This window comes from Pelobates fuscus, chromosome 2 (genome assembly GCF_036172605.1).
Source record: "Pelobates fuscus isolate aPelFus1 chromosome 2, aPelFus1.pri, whole genome shotgun sequence".
NCBI lineage: Eukaryota > Metazoa > Chordata > Amphibia > Anura > Pelobatidae > Pelobates > Pelobates fuscus.
This window is the reverse complement of record NC_086318.1, coordinates 139197831-139212390: the sequence shown is the minus strand read 5'-3', so window position 1 is coordinate 139212390 and position 14560 is coordinate 139197831.

Here is a 14560-nt window from a genome sequence, read left to right as displayed (position 1 = left end):
ATTTTAAGCAGACATTCATTTGCATGTAATCAATGTTTCTGTACAACTAATTTAGCCTATTAAGGACATTTTAGTACTGAGATTGAAATGGTGAATGTATGCGGTTGCACAACTGAAAAGAAAAATTAAGTTATCTTGCTCATTTTGAAGTCCTATGGGTACGCTCTTCACTTTGAATATGTTATTGTGCATGAGTATGCAACTAGCAACAAGACTGGGCCAATACGTGCTCATTACAAATATGTATATATTAATGACATTTATATGTGTATTATGCATATATAAATGTATATTAATATACATACATGTATATTACACACATCAATATACATGCATATATATATATATGTGTGTGTGTGTATTACTGTCAGGATCACATCAATTACGTCTATTACTTTTACCTTGTTTAGTGTATCGTCTCCTTTTTGTCTCTTACAGTGACCCTTGTGTTTCTTTTACTTCATCCCAGTCCCTGTGTGTTTCTTTTTACCCTTCTCCAGCCTCTGTATGTCTCTTTCCCCCAGCCCCTTTGTCTCTTTCTCCCTTTCCAAATCTCATCTGTGTGTCTCTTTCTAACTCCAGACTCTGTGTGCCTCTTTCTCTTCTCCCAGCCACTCTGTGTCTCTTTTCCCCCAGCCCAGTGTTTCCTCCCACAAATCTTGTGTTACTTTGTTCCCCTTCCCTTCTGTATGTCTTTGTTCCCCCAACAAACCTTCTGTGTCTCTGTCTCCCCTCTCCTCCATGTGTCTGTCTTCCCACTCTCCTCCCTGTGTCTCTCTTCCCAGTCTCCACCCGTGTCTCTCTCTCTTACCCCTCTGTCTCTTTGCCCCCTTCCACTGTCTCTATTACCCCTCTGTCTCTTTGTCCCTCCATCCCCTGTGTCTCTCTATTACCCCTCTGTCTCTTTTTACCCCCTTCCCTGGTGTCTCTCTATTACCCCTCTCTTTGACCCCCCCCCCATATCCTGTGTCTCTCTATTACCCCTCTCTTTGTCCCCCATTCCCCTGTGTCTCTCCATTACCCCTCTCTTTGTCCCCCTTCCCATGTCTCTCCATTATCCCTCTCTTTGTCCCCCTTCCCATGTCTCTCCATTATCCCTCTCTTTGTCCCCCTTCCCCTGTCTCTCCATTACCCCTCTCTTTGTCCCCCTTCCCATGTCTCTCCATTATCCCTCTCTTTGTCCCCCTTCCCATGTCTCTCCATTACCCCTCTCTTTGTCCCCCTTCCCATGTCTCTCCATTACCCCTCTCTTTGTCCCCCTTCCCATGTCTCTCCATTACCCCTCTCTTTGTCCCCCTTACCATGTCTCTCCATTACCCCTCTCTTTGTCCCCCTTACCATGTCTCTCCATTACCCCTCTCTTTGTCCCCCTTACCATGTCTCTCCATTACCCCTCTCTTTGTCCCCCTTACCATGTCTCTCCATTACCCCTCTCTTTGTCCCCCTTCCCCTGTCTCTCCATTACCCCTCTCTTTGTCCCCCTTCCCCTGTCTCTCCATTACCCCTCTCTTTGTCCCCCCCTTTCCCTGAGTTTTTACTTCTCTGTTTGTGTCCCTGCTGTCTGCCCATTGTCACAGGAGGACTGAGGGAGGGGGCGGAGCTAACTACCAAGCTCCCTCGCGGTTCCCATAATTCCTAGCACAGCCACATCATAGAGTAATCCCTACTCTATGATATGGCTGTGCTAGGAATTATGGGAACCGCGAGGGAGCTTGGTAGTTAGCTCCGCCCCCTCCCTCAGTCCTCCTGTGCTGACAGCTATGCTGCTGTCAGTATCAGTGAGTGTGCTGCTGCATCGCTTAGGCGGCCGCCCGGCACACTCACTGATACTGACAGCAGCATAGCTGTCAGCAGAGGAAATGGGGCCGCCGGCCGCAAGGTGAGTATACACCCTCAGAGTGTGCCGCCGGACCGGCCACCCGGCGGCACCCACATGCGGCCAGCGGCCGCGATATTCTTAAAAACGGCTGCAGGGCTCCCTCTCTATAGGGAGTAAGAGCTCTGCAGCCCCCAGGTGCCGCGGCCCACCGGGAAATTTCCCGGTATCCCGGTGGGCCAGTCCGGCCCTGCCCCTACACACTACACTCCCTGTGAGCGAATGTAATGGGTGGAACATATAGGTGGACTTATGGGTGGGCCTTATGGGAAAACTCACCGTCAGGCCCTGGGGCCCAGACCTTGAGCTGCTTCCTGTTCTCCCAGAACATCGAATTTTGTGACCGCAGTTACAAACAGCCTCCAGAGATCCGGTTCTACACCAGACCAGTGGAGCGAAACTGCAGCCAGTGCCCATCACCATCTTCATCTGGTTGTAAGTAGACAATCTAGTATATTATTAGACATTAACATTATTAATTGACATTGACATTAACATTATTATTGACACTAATCTCTAATTAACCTCAAATTAAAGGGACACTATAGTCCCCAGAACCACTGCAGCTTAATTAAGTGGTTCCGGTGTCTATAGCGTGTCCCTGCAGGCTTTTTAATGTAAACACAGTGTGCAGCACTGGTGTCAGTTCATATGGCAGATCATATGGGTGGGGCATTGTGATGTCACATGGGGGGGGGGGCGGCAAATTTTTCTTTTGCCTAGGGCGGCAAAAATCCTTGCACCGGCCCTGCAGTAGTACGTATGTGTTCAGCAGTCAGTGTGTGTGTATGCAGTATCAGTATATATGTGTGTGTGTGTGTGTGTGTATTCAGCAGTCTGTATGTGTGTATTCAGCAGTCTGTGTGTGTTCAGCAGTCTCTCTGTGTATTTAGCATTCTGTGTGTGTTCAGCAGTCCGTTTGTGTTCAGCAGTCCTTGTGTGTATTCAGCAGTCTGTCTGTGTGTATATGTTTGTGTGTATTCAGCAGTCTGTTTGTGTGTGTACTCAGCAGTCTGTCTGTGTGTATGTATGTATGTAGCAGTCTGTCTGTGTGTATGCATTGTATTTTTTTGGCGGTACCAATAAATATTAGCTTAATTCTATCGATAATATATATATATATATATATATATATATATTCATTCCTGTGAGTAGTTGCGTAGGCAGGGCCCCAGTGCATTTCTTTGCCTCTGGGCCTATAATGCTGTTAAGATTGCCCTGTCGATAGGGGCTGTTGTATGTGTGTGGAATAGATGGCAGCAGGGCTCGAGTCCTGCAGGAAAGCGTGGGAACGGCGTTCCTGCACTTTTTTTAGAGCAGGAACGCCGTTCCCGTTTGTGGTCCTGCAGGCACTCAGGGGGCGGCAAAAAAATGCCGCCCCCAAATGCCCCTGTGCTTCCCCTGTCATGGGGGGGCCAAGAGGTGGACTAATGGCCACCTGAAGGACCCCCCCCGGCCGGCTCTTGTCTTGCTGTCAGACGCGGCGAGGGAGCTGTGTTCTCTCTGCGCGCCGTTTGCTGATGCTGGGAGCCGGAATATGATGTCATTTCCGGCTCCCGGCATCAGTAGACAGCCCGCGCGGCGAGAGGGAGCAGAGAGAACACAGCTCCCTCGCCGCGTCTGACAGCAAGACAAGAGCCGGCCGCACTGAAGCCCCACTGGACCCCATGGACAGGTCCACGCCAGCTCTCCAGGTAGGGAGGCTGGGTGGACATTTTTAATTTAAAAAAATATATGCAATAATTCTTGTGTATATGTGTGTGTCTGGGAGTGTATGTATGTGTGTGTGTGTATGTGTCTGAGACTGTGTGTGTCTGGGACTGTGTGTGTGTGTATGTGTCTGGGAGTGTGTGTGTATGTCTGTGAGTGTATGTGTGTGAGTGTATGTGTGTGTGTGTATGTGTCTGGGAGTGTGTGTCTGGGAGTGAGTGTGTGTGTCTGTGAGTGTATGTGTGTGTGTATGCGTCTGTGAGTGAGTGTGTCTGGGAGTGTGTGTGTCTGTGAGTGTATGTATGTGTATGTGTCTGGGAGTGTGTGTGTATGTGTCTGGGAGTGTGTGTGTGTGTCTGTGAGTGTATGTATGTGTATGTGTCTGGGAGTGTGTGTGTCTGGGAGTGTGTGTATGTATGTGTCTGGGAGTGTGTGTGTCTGAGTGTATGTGTGTGTGTGTATGTGTCTGGGAGTGTGTGTGTGTGTGTGTGTATGTGTGTGTCTGTGAGTGTGTGTGTGTGTATGTGTGTGTCTGTGAGTGTATGTGTCTGTGAGTGAGTGTGTCTGGGAGTGTGTGTGTCTGTGAGTGAATGTATGTGTATGTGTCTGGGAGTGTGTGTGTGTGTGTCTGGGAGTGTGTGTGTCTGTGAGTGTATGTGTCTGGGAGTGTCTGTGAGTGTGTGTGTGTGTGTGTGTGTCTGGGAGTGTGTGTCTGGGAGTGAGTGTATGTATGTGTATTTGTGTGTTGGTGTCTGTGAGTGTGTGTGTATGTGTCTGGGAGTGTCTGTTAGTGTGTGTATGTGTCTGTAAGTGTATGTGTGCACCTGAGTGTGTGTGTACGTGTTTATATATGCATACAAGTTTTGGTTTTTTTTGGTGGTGGGGTGGGGGTGGAACTCGAGTGAGTTCCCACACTTCATTCCCCAGGACTTGACCCCTGGATGGCAGGCATCTGGGAGATACTGGGGCTGTAGTGTGTGTGTGTGTGTGTGTGTGTGTATGGGTAATGGTGGCTCTATTGTGTGGGGGGTATATAGAGACTGTAGTATGTGTGTGCAAGTAGGATAGTGGCTGCAGTACATGGGGAGGACTGGTGTTGTAGTGTGGAAGAATAGGGGTTGTAGTAGATGCAGAAAGGCACAGGGGCCATGGTGGGTGCAAGGTGGATGGGCATAGGGGCTGTGGTGGGTACAGGGATAGATAGGTGCAAAGAAAGATACTTCTGTGGTGAAATGTCCATTGGTAGCATGGTCAGCAAAAATAGAAATTATGATTAATATAAAAGACTTTCGCAAACAGATTGCATAACATCTATTCTTGCATCTCTTTCAACACCATGCAATATAGATCAGTTGGTTAATACCCTACATGCAGAAAACATAATCGTGAACAGTTTATTTGTGAAAAAATAATGGCATAAAAAAAGTTCTGTTCTCACAATAAATCACGAAAGGGCATTATTTATCCCTAATTGATGAGTTGCCATTATTGTCTATTATTAATAATGAATTTATATTTTTAGGTTAGCGTTAGTAAATTAGGGCTAGGGTAACATAGGTATGGGTAGTGTAAGTGCTAAAGTAGTGTGAGGGTTAATGGTTACTGTTAGTGAAGTGTATCGTATGTGTCCCAGTGCTGCCCAAGATTAGTGGGAGTAACCTTGATGGACAGCGGCTATTCCAACTGCCACCATTTCAATGCCATCATGTGCCATTCAGGAATGTAACCCCCCACTAAGCCGCACAAAGAAAGCGGACAGGAGTAGTAGTGTTGGTTCTCCCAAACCCTGTAGAGAGGATTATAAATAGTATTGCAGACATTGTATAATGAATTTAAAACATATGTGTATAAATCATACCCTATATAATGTTGTATAACTATTAGATATAGCCTATTGCTAATGACAGTGCTGTACATAACAGTATAAGCCATAATTATTTGTCTTTAGTAGAGAGTAATGTTTATCTAGAAGCGCGGTACTTTGCAGTTGGGTTAGTGGTTTTCTTGGATGCTTCCTCTTCTCGAGCAGTGCATTACCCACAGTGGGACAGAGAGAGCAGAGATGGCTAGATTAGGACCAATGCTGCTCTTGCAAAAAAAAGGACCTGTTTCACACTCCCATGCACTTCCTTTCTTGCGAAAAACATTTTCCAGATATGAGCCCAAACTGACAAAAACTAATCTTTACAAAACACGCAACTGGACTAGAAAATAAGTATCTCTAAATAAACTCTAAAATATAGCTTTTGTCTAACAAGATAAAATAAAAATACAGGTATGGGAAAAATAAAGTACATCCTCTTTGAATTCTGTGGTTTTACATATCAGGACATAATAACAATCCTCTGTACATTATCAGGTCTAAAAATGAGAAAAATACAACCTCAGATGAACAACAACACATGACATATTACACCGTGTCATGATTTATTTAGCAAAAATAAAGTCAAAATGGTGAAGCCAGGTACGAAACACACAAAAGTACACCTTATGATTCAATAGGTTGTAGAACTGTCTTTAGCAACGTGAAGTAATTGTTTTCTGTATGACTTTATCAGTCTCTCACAGAGGTATTTTGGGACACTCTTTTGGCCCACAACTTTGCTTCAGCTCATTGAGGTCAGTGGCGGATCCAGAGCCTGATCTCGGGAGGGGCACTTGTAGATTATTTTGATGAATAATCCTGGCACAATAACCACTACAGCTCAGTGTAGTAGTTATGGTGCCAGTAGTGCCAGGATCCCACCCCAGAGTAAGTAGTCATACCGTTTAAGAACAGTTTGACAACTTACCTGGGGTCTGCTGGGATATAGGGCATAGGAGAAGTGGTGTGTGTTAGGGGTGAAGTGTGTGTGAAAGGTGCAGTGTGTGTGTGTGTGTGTGAGTGCGTAAGGGCGGCAGTGTGTGTTAGGGGGCAGTGTGTGTGAGGGTGGCAGTGTGTGTATGGGGTGCACTGTATGCCTGTGTGGGGCACTGTGTGTATGGGGGGGAGGTTGTGTGTGTGTGGGGCAATGTGTGTATGGGGGCAGCAGTGTGTGTAGGGCACTGTATGTGTCTCTGTGTGTGCGGGTTTGCAGTGTGTGTATGGGTGTGCAGTGTGTGTATGGGGTCAGTGTGTGTAGTGTGTGTAAGGGGGGTATGTAGTGTTTGTATGGGGGCAGTGTGTGTATGGGGCAGTGTTTGTGGGGCAGTGTGTGTATGGGGACAGTGTTTGTGGGGCAGTGTTTGTATGGGGACAGTGTTTGTGGGACAGTGTGTGTATGGGGTCAGTGTGTGTAGTGTGTGTATGGGGACAGTGTTTGTAGGGCAGTGTGTGTATGAAGACAGTGTTTGTGGGGCAGTGTGTGTATGGGGACAGTGTTTGTATGTGGGGCAGTGTGTGTATGGGGGGGGGGAAGGGAGGCTTTTTAATAAATAAAAAAATGTATTTAATAAAATAAATATATTTATGTCCCCCCTCCCTTGTTACCTTTATTGAGGAGGAGGGGGGACATTTCTGGATCATTGGTGGTCCCAGTGGGGATTCCCTGGTGCTCCAGTGGTTACAGTGAACTCTAGCCCGCACTCCAGGGCTAGAGTTCACTCTCGCGAGATTTGGAGCGTTGCCGTGGTAACCGCGGCAACGCTCCAAATCTCGCGAGAGGAGGACCCGGTGGAGCTGCGGGCTGAGCTCCCGGGTCCTCTCTCCTCCCTCTCCCTCTACTGCCGGCTGTCAGCACAGTGTCTGCGGACCGGGGAGGGAGAGCTCTGATCTCCCCGGTCCGCAGGCACATTGCAGGGCTGGCACTTGGGCAATGCCAGCCCTGCACTAGCCGGCAGGGGGGAATCTCGGGGGGGCAATTGCCCCGTTGCCCCCCTCCCCACCCTGGATCCGCCAATGATTGAGGTTTGCTGGCATTTGTTTATGCACAGCTCTATTAAGGTCCTGCTACAGCATTTCAATCGGGCTGAGGTCTGGACTTTGACTTGGCCATTTATTATTTTCTTTTTAAGGCATTCTGTTAATTTGCTGGTGTGCTTGGGATCATTATACTGTTGCAAGAGACATTTGAGTGTAGAATAGTTGGTATGAGATGTTTGTGCTGATACGTGAAGCTGTGGCATTATGGCCAAACATTTCTACTTTGGTCTCGTCTGTCCAAAGGACACTATTCCAGAAGTCGTGTGATTTGTTCAGATGCAACTTTGCAAACCTAAGTCATGCTGTCATCTTTCTTAGAAAGAAGAGGCTTTCTCCTGGCAATCCTTCCAAATAAACCATACTTATTCAGTCTTTTTTTTTTACTGTCATGAACTTTAACATTTAACATTCTAACCAATGCATGTAGAGTCTGAGTTGTAACTCTTGTTTTTTTGGCGATTTCTTTGAGCACGGAACAGGTGACTTAGCTGGGACATACACTCCAGGAAAGATTGGCAACTGTCTTGAATGTTTTCCAATTTTGAATAATCTTTCTCACTGTAGAATGATGGACCTTAATTTGTTTGGAAATGTCCTGTTTGGCCAGTTTGATGGGTAGCAACAGTTGCTCCTCTAAGATCATTGCTGATGTATTTCCTCCTTGGCATTGTGTTAACACACACCTGAATGCTCCAGACCAGCAAACTGCTAAAAGTTTTGCTTTTATAGAGGTTGTCACTCTTGCTTATGATCAATTTATCAAGGCCATTTAATTAGCAGCAGCGGTCTGCTACTTTGCCTCTATGGATAATTCCTATGGAAGCAGTCTACTTAGTTTTTCACACATGGCTTCTCTATTTTGGATTCATTTTTGTTAAAAAAAAGAAATAATGGCACGGCTTGATATGTCATGTGTTGTTGTTCATTTGAGGTTGTATTAGATATATTTAGTAGAGGTGGACATCACCCAGGCAATATTGACCTACAGTGATCATCTTTCCCCCCTCCCAGACCCATAACAAAGTTCGATCCCACTGCCCTCCCCACACACACACACTACTGCATGTATTCGCTCCCTTATCAACCCCTATCCCCAGTCGCACACACACTATAGCCCATAGTCGTTCCCTATACACACACCCCTATTCTTACTCATACACTCTACAGCCCCTAATTCCCCCATAGACATTACAACCTCTATTGATCCACACAGACATTACAGCCCCTATCCCCCACGCACAATACAATCCCTGCTCCTCGCTACAGTCTCTATTCATCCCCAATATCAATTGCTGCCCCATTCCACCCACTTACACTATAGCCTCTATTCATCCCCTAACACACTACAGACTCTATACGTCCCACATACAAAGTACAGCCCCTATTCAATCCCCGTACACACAGTACAGCCTCTTTTCCGCCATACACATTACAACTCCTACTTTCTCCCAAACACACTAAAGTCCTTATCCACACACATGTACCCATTCAGTCATAAAGATCCTTCTCCACACACAACAGACATCCTTATCTGTGCTCAACCCCATGAGCAACCCCAACCCTTACAAATATACAACAGAAACAGCATCCTCAAAAACACTCAAATACCACAAACAAGCTCCCCCTCCTCATCCCTACATACATGCAACACCACAAGCAGTCTCAACAAACACGCAGCACTCACGCAGCCTACCCCTTATACATAACACTTCAAGTAGTCTCCATTCACACAACCACCACATGAACAACACAACAATCAGTCCCCACACATGTACAACAGCCCCTGCCGCCCCTGCCAACCCTGTTCCTCGTTTGTCCTCTGTTATCAACAAAAACATATTCCCCATGTCCATATACTGACACTCTATTGAAATACAGCCCGTGTCCGCACACAATATCAGACTTATCAAATTGGTATTTGTTACTGAGCTTCCATTATCAGTGGGGACATGTACTCCTTAAACTCATTATGTTTGCTGAGCTTCCTGTCTTTCAGAGGTCTTGCCCTCATAAAATTCATATTGGTTACTGAGCTTTCTCCATTCACAAAGCTCACGCTTGCAGGACTTCTCGCGGGTGGATCCTTTCCTATGGAATAGCCTGGCTACCACCATCAGACTCTCCTCTACTCTTCAATCATTTAAAAAGTGCCTCAAAACCCATCTCTTTAGGAAAGCTTATGGCCTCCCAGAGTAACCTCTACCTCACATACCTATCCCTTGCTCTCTCCTAAAGGGCAACACTCTATTCTCTCCTCCAGCTCTGCTTCACTCCACCTTTTTTAATTGCTACCTCCTGTCCTGCTGTGTTTTACGCCCACCTCCTATAGACTGTAAGCTTGTTTGAGCAGGGTCCTCTTCAACCTATTGTTCCTGTAAGTTTTTGAAATGTTCTCATTTATTGTTAAATCTCCCCCATTGATAATATTGTAAAGCGCTACGGAATATGCTGGCGGTATATAAATATCAGTAATAATAAGTATTAATAGCTCTTTAAAATATCCAACAACCCAATTTAGTAATAAAACTTGTAGATACAAGCATAAGATTGATCTGTGTGACCAAATAGCATTGGAATCTGCAATTGCTGACACTGGTTACTGTTTAAAACTTTATTTTCCTAATATAGAATTCTCTAGTCTTCCACAATAAATGTAATGTCAATAGAATTCCTTTTCTTAAAGTCAGCTTTTTTTTTTCTCTGTATAGAAAAAAGAAGTCAATACTCCATAGCATTTTACCTAGAGAATCATCAGGACTATTGTGTAAAAAAAAATGGTTCGTAAATTTCACAAAACCTCGTAAGAATGAACGCTGCTGCCAGACTGATTTTCCTCTTTAGTCGGTTCTCTCACACCTCACCCCTCTGCCAGTCCTTCCATTGGCTTCCTGATACTAATTCACACCTATAAAGCACTGAACAACTCTAGCCCCTCTTATATCTCATCACAGATCCATAGGTATGTCCCTTCTCGGTCTCTCCGCTCTGCCATGACCACCTCCTGTCCATTGTCCGCACCCGTACAGCCAACTCACGCTTGCAGGACTTCTCGCGGGCGGCTCCCTTCCTATGGAATAGCCTGCCTACCGCCATCAGACTCTCCCCTAGTCTTGCATCTTTTAAGAAGTGTCTTAAAACCCATCTCTTTAGGAAAGCTTATGGCCTCCAAGACTAACCTTTACCTCACATACCTGTCTCTTGCTCTCTCCTAAAGGGCAGCCCACCTTATTTGACTGCAAATTCCTGTCATTTTGTGTTTTACACCCCACCTCCTATACAATGTAAGCTCGTATGAGCAGGGTCCTCTCCAACCTATTGTTCCTGTAAGTTTTTTGTAATTGTCCTATTTATAGTTAAATCCCCCTCTCATAATATTGTAAAGCGCTACGGAATCTGTTGGCGCTATATAAATGGCAATAATCATAATAACTAGAAAAGCTACAATTTCTGGGGAAATTGTGTGAAGTGTTCTTGCCTCCACCAGTAGTCTACAACTGAAGTGGGCGGTTAACTGGGTGGAGTGGCTTGAGTAACTGTGTGGACTGGGCAGAGTAACTGTGTGGACTGGGCAGAGTAACTGTGTGGACTGGGCAGAGTAACTGTGTGGACTGGGCAGAGTAACTGTGTGGACTGGGCAGAGTAACTGTGTGGACTGGGCAGAGTAACTGTGTGGACTGGGCGGAGTAACTGTGTGGACTGGGCGGAGTAACTGTGTGGACTGGGCAGAGTAACTGTGTGGACTGGGCGGAGTAACTGTGTGGACTGGGCGGAGTAACTGTGTGGACAGTAAACAGTTGATTGATCAAATTTAAAAAGTGCACATGGCAAGCTTGATAAAGTGAGAAATGCATTTCGACTTTTATTTATTTATATAGCACATTTAATTGCAACGTTGTTGCCCAAAGTGCTTCACAGTTACATTAAAACTGTGCTATGCAAGAACACTTAACACGTTTTTTTTTCCTTTTGGTTAATAAATCATTTCACCAATTACAATTTACTCTTTAGAAATCCCATAGATAATAAAGGTGATATATGGTAAACAAATGGGATAAGAAAACAGAATGTTATTTTTTAAGAGTCTGGTTATATGGTTGTAAATTAATATAGGAATCCGTTAAAACAGAAGATAAATAGTGCCAGCTAGAGACTGTCAGTTTGGAGGAAGGAGGAAGCCCTAGGATAAAATACTTGGATGGCCATCCATAATCCTGGTAATATTTAAAGGTCTCTAAAGCTGGAGATTCCCATACAGACTACATAACTGCTCTCTATAAGTTATGGTATTTGATGTTTGTACTTGGTTTAGTTAGGCTCTGGAGGTCAATACTCTGTTATGCTCTGTTAGCAGGGTTGAGTAAGTAATTCCAAATGCTCATACCTACAGTGTCATGAATTGATTAGTGCAAAGGCGTACTAAGGAGGGGGCAGGGGCGGTTTCTACCCCAGGTAACTGCACAGAGCATCGCCATGCCACCAGAGCAAGCACCTTTCTACCAGCATGTTTCTTGCTGAGGTGCCACATGCTCACTCTGTAATTGCAGAGCTAACAGTGAGGGTGCTGCTGGGATAAGTCAGACCAAGTTCTCCTTCCTATCTGCTCTCCACAGTGTTTGTTTACTAAGCTGGGCCTGATGGGAAATTGAGGGGACATGAAGTTACATCACTCGGCCCACTTACCAGCTCCACTAAGTAAATGAATACAGTGGAGAGCAGGCAGACAGAGCCTGCTTATAATGCTACACTATAAGCAGCGTCACATAATACACGATGCCGATCAAAAATAAAGAAATGGGGCACAGGGCTGGTCCTGCTTGTTGGGTGCTTTTGAATGTTCCTGAGCACACCCAGCACAACAAGCTCATGACTGAGACATAAAATGACAATCATGCAGAAAATAAAATTCGATAATGGGCAATTTGCAACCTGAGCATGGAGAGACGGTTCAGTACATGAAATTCTGGTGAGACCAGCGACTGTCATACTGGAAAAAAAACTTGAATTAATGCACTGAATGTTTAATTTAAAGCTCATTCCTCTAAGAACACTCTAGTTTTGTATCACACACTTGATAAGAAAGGTTTCCATGAGCAAGGAATAAGTGACAGGTAAACAAAGTAAAAGAGTTGAATAGATATCCTGTGGAAGACCCTCTGGAACCAGCCAAGATTATCTTTACCTGAGAACCACCATATTTCACTTGTAAATTTAACTCTTTAATCTTTTGAGAGGGGGGTTTCTTTCAGGCATAATATGCCCCACTGAGCACTATGGGGAAGGTCCTCCCTCTCAATAGTAGTAAAACCTGAAAAAAAAAGGATTTACTTAGAATCCAGCGGTGGACAAGGCTTCTGGTGCCAATCTTTTGGGCCTCCCTCTGACGTCACTGGAGGCACAGGTGGTCCAATCACCAGGTCAGAGCATGTTTGCATGCTTCTGGCCTGCGAGGGGTGGGTTGTTGGTCTTTTAAAGACCAATAGGCATGGAGGGAGGCGGGAGGGAGTGCCAACAGGGTATTCCATGCACACAATTTACATTTTGAAGCACGGATCAGAGCTCCAAGTGTTCTAAGTCTTGTGTTACAGGTAACATCTTGCAGCTTGAGAGGCGGTTACTCTACCATGGCTTTTGTAAGGGTCTAATTGATCAGCCATCATACAACAGGACAATATTGATGGAAGTTTAAAGCAGCACTGTCACTACCCAAGAAAAAGTAGTATTTAATAAAAATAGAATCTTCATAAAATACTCAGATTGACTATGTTGGACAAAGTAGGGACTACTCTATCTCTGTATATTTCTTACGCCTGACACTTCTAAACACTGGGAGGAGCTATCGCCATCTAGAAGTGTCAGTTCCCCAGCCATCACAAGTGACGCCTGCAGGGAATTGGCTATATCTATGGAGCATCCCGCAGGCTCGTAGGATCCTCCATAAAGCTCAAGGCTGTACTCTTGAGCATATGCGACAGTTCAGCAGTGACATTGACTCCTGGCGCTACAAGAATCTGCCAAGAGAAGATGGCGGCACCCATGAGTGACTGGTTCAGGTACGTAGAACTCCCCATTGCCTGCCCCTCCCCCGCCAAGGGACCCCCAGCGGCAATGTCACTGTCTTTGGTCTTTGCAAATTCTCCAAAGTCCCCACACGATGACAGGAGATTGCTACATGTCAATGTCAGGTGATTTTGCATTATTATTTTTTTAGGAATTTTATGCACTCATACTGCTTACAGAATCTCTCTAAAATATTAGAACTGTAAGTAACCCGCCACCCAATTAAAGTACACATACCAGTTTAATTATCCTCAAGCACCATTGTATCTCTGCATCAGAATGTAATATCTGTAACAAGTATCTTATATTCTAACATTGTCCCTTATTGTATACAGTATACAAAATGAGCCACTTCTTCAGCCACCTGTTGTGGCCACATGAGCTTTAAAAATATTAACATTTTGCCCTACTGAACTCAATTCTGTGTACACAAGATATTGAGAATGGAAAAGGAGTTCACCCTCAAGGGTGTTAACAGATGGCAGGAAAGCAGAATTGTGCTTCACTTGCACAGATAACAATAAAAATCCTAATGTTAGTTAATCCTACAAGTGGATTAAAAATTAACTGAACCGCCGAATTTGTGGGGAAAATAACAGTAGGAAATGTAGCAGAATTTGAGGATTCTGCCAACTTCTCAATTCAGGCTTTTAGTTTTGCAAAATATTTTACATCGTTCCATGATTTGCTATAGAGTAAAGAAATCTGTTTATAAACCAAACTTCACACACATCCAAAATAACATTTTACACAAATCAATTAGAATAATAATTAAAAAAACAAAACATTTTTATTATTTTTTGGTCCAGTACAATAGGCATTTTTGAACTATTCTAGCATGACATAACTTTCATGAAAAACCATCAATGAACATATAGATTTCATTTTGGTACATTAACCCATAATTTGATACGTGCTCACTGGTGAGGGTGGGAGGGCATTCAGCAAGCCTCTCCTGGCACTGCACTGCCTTATATTGCAATGTGGCTGACTGCTTGCACTGAGAGATTGCATAG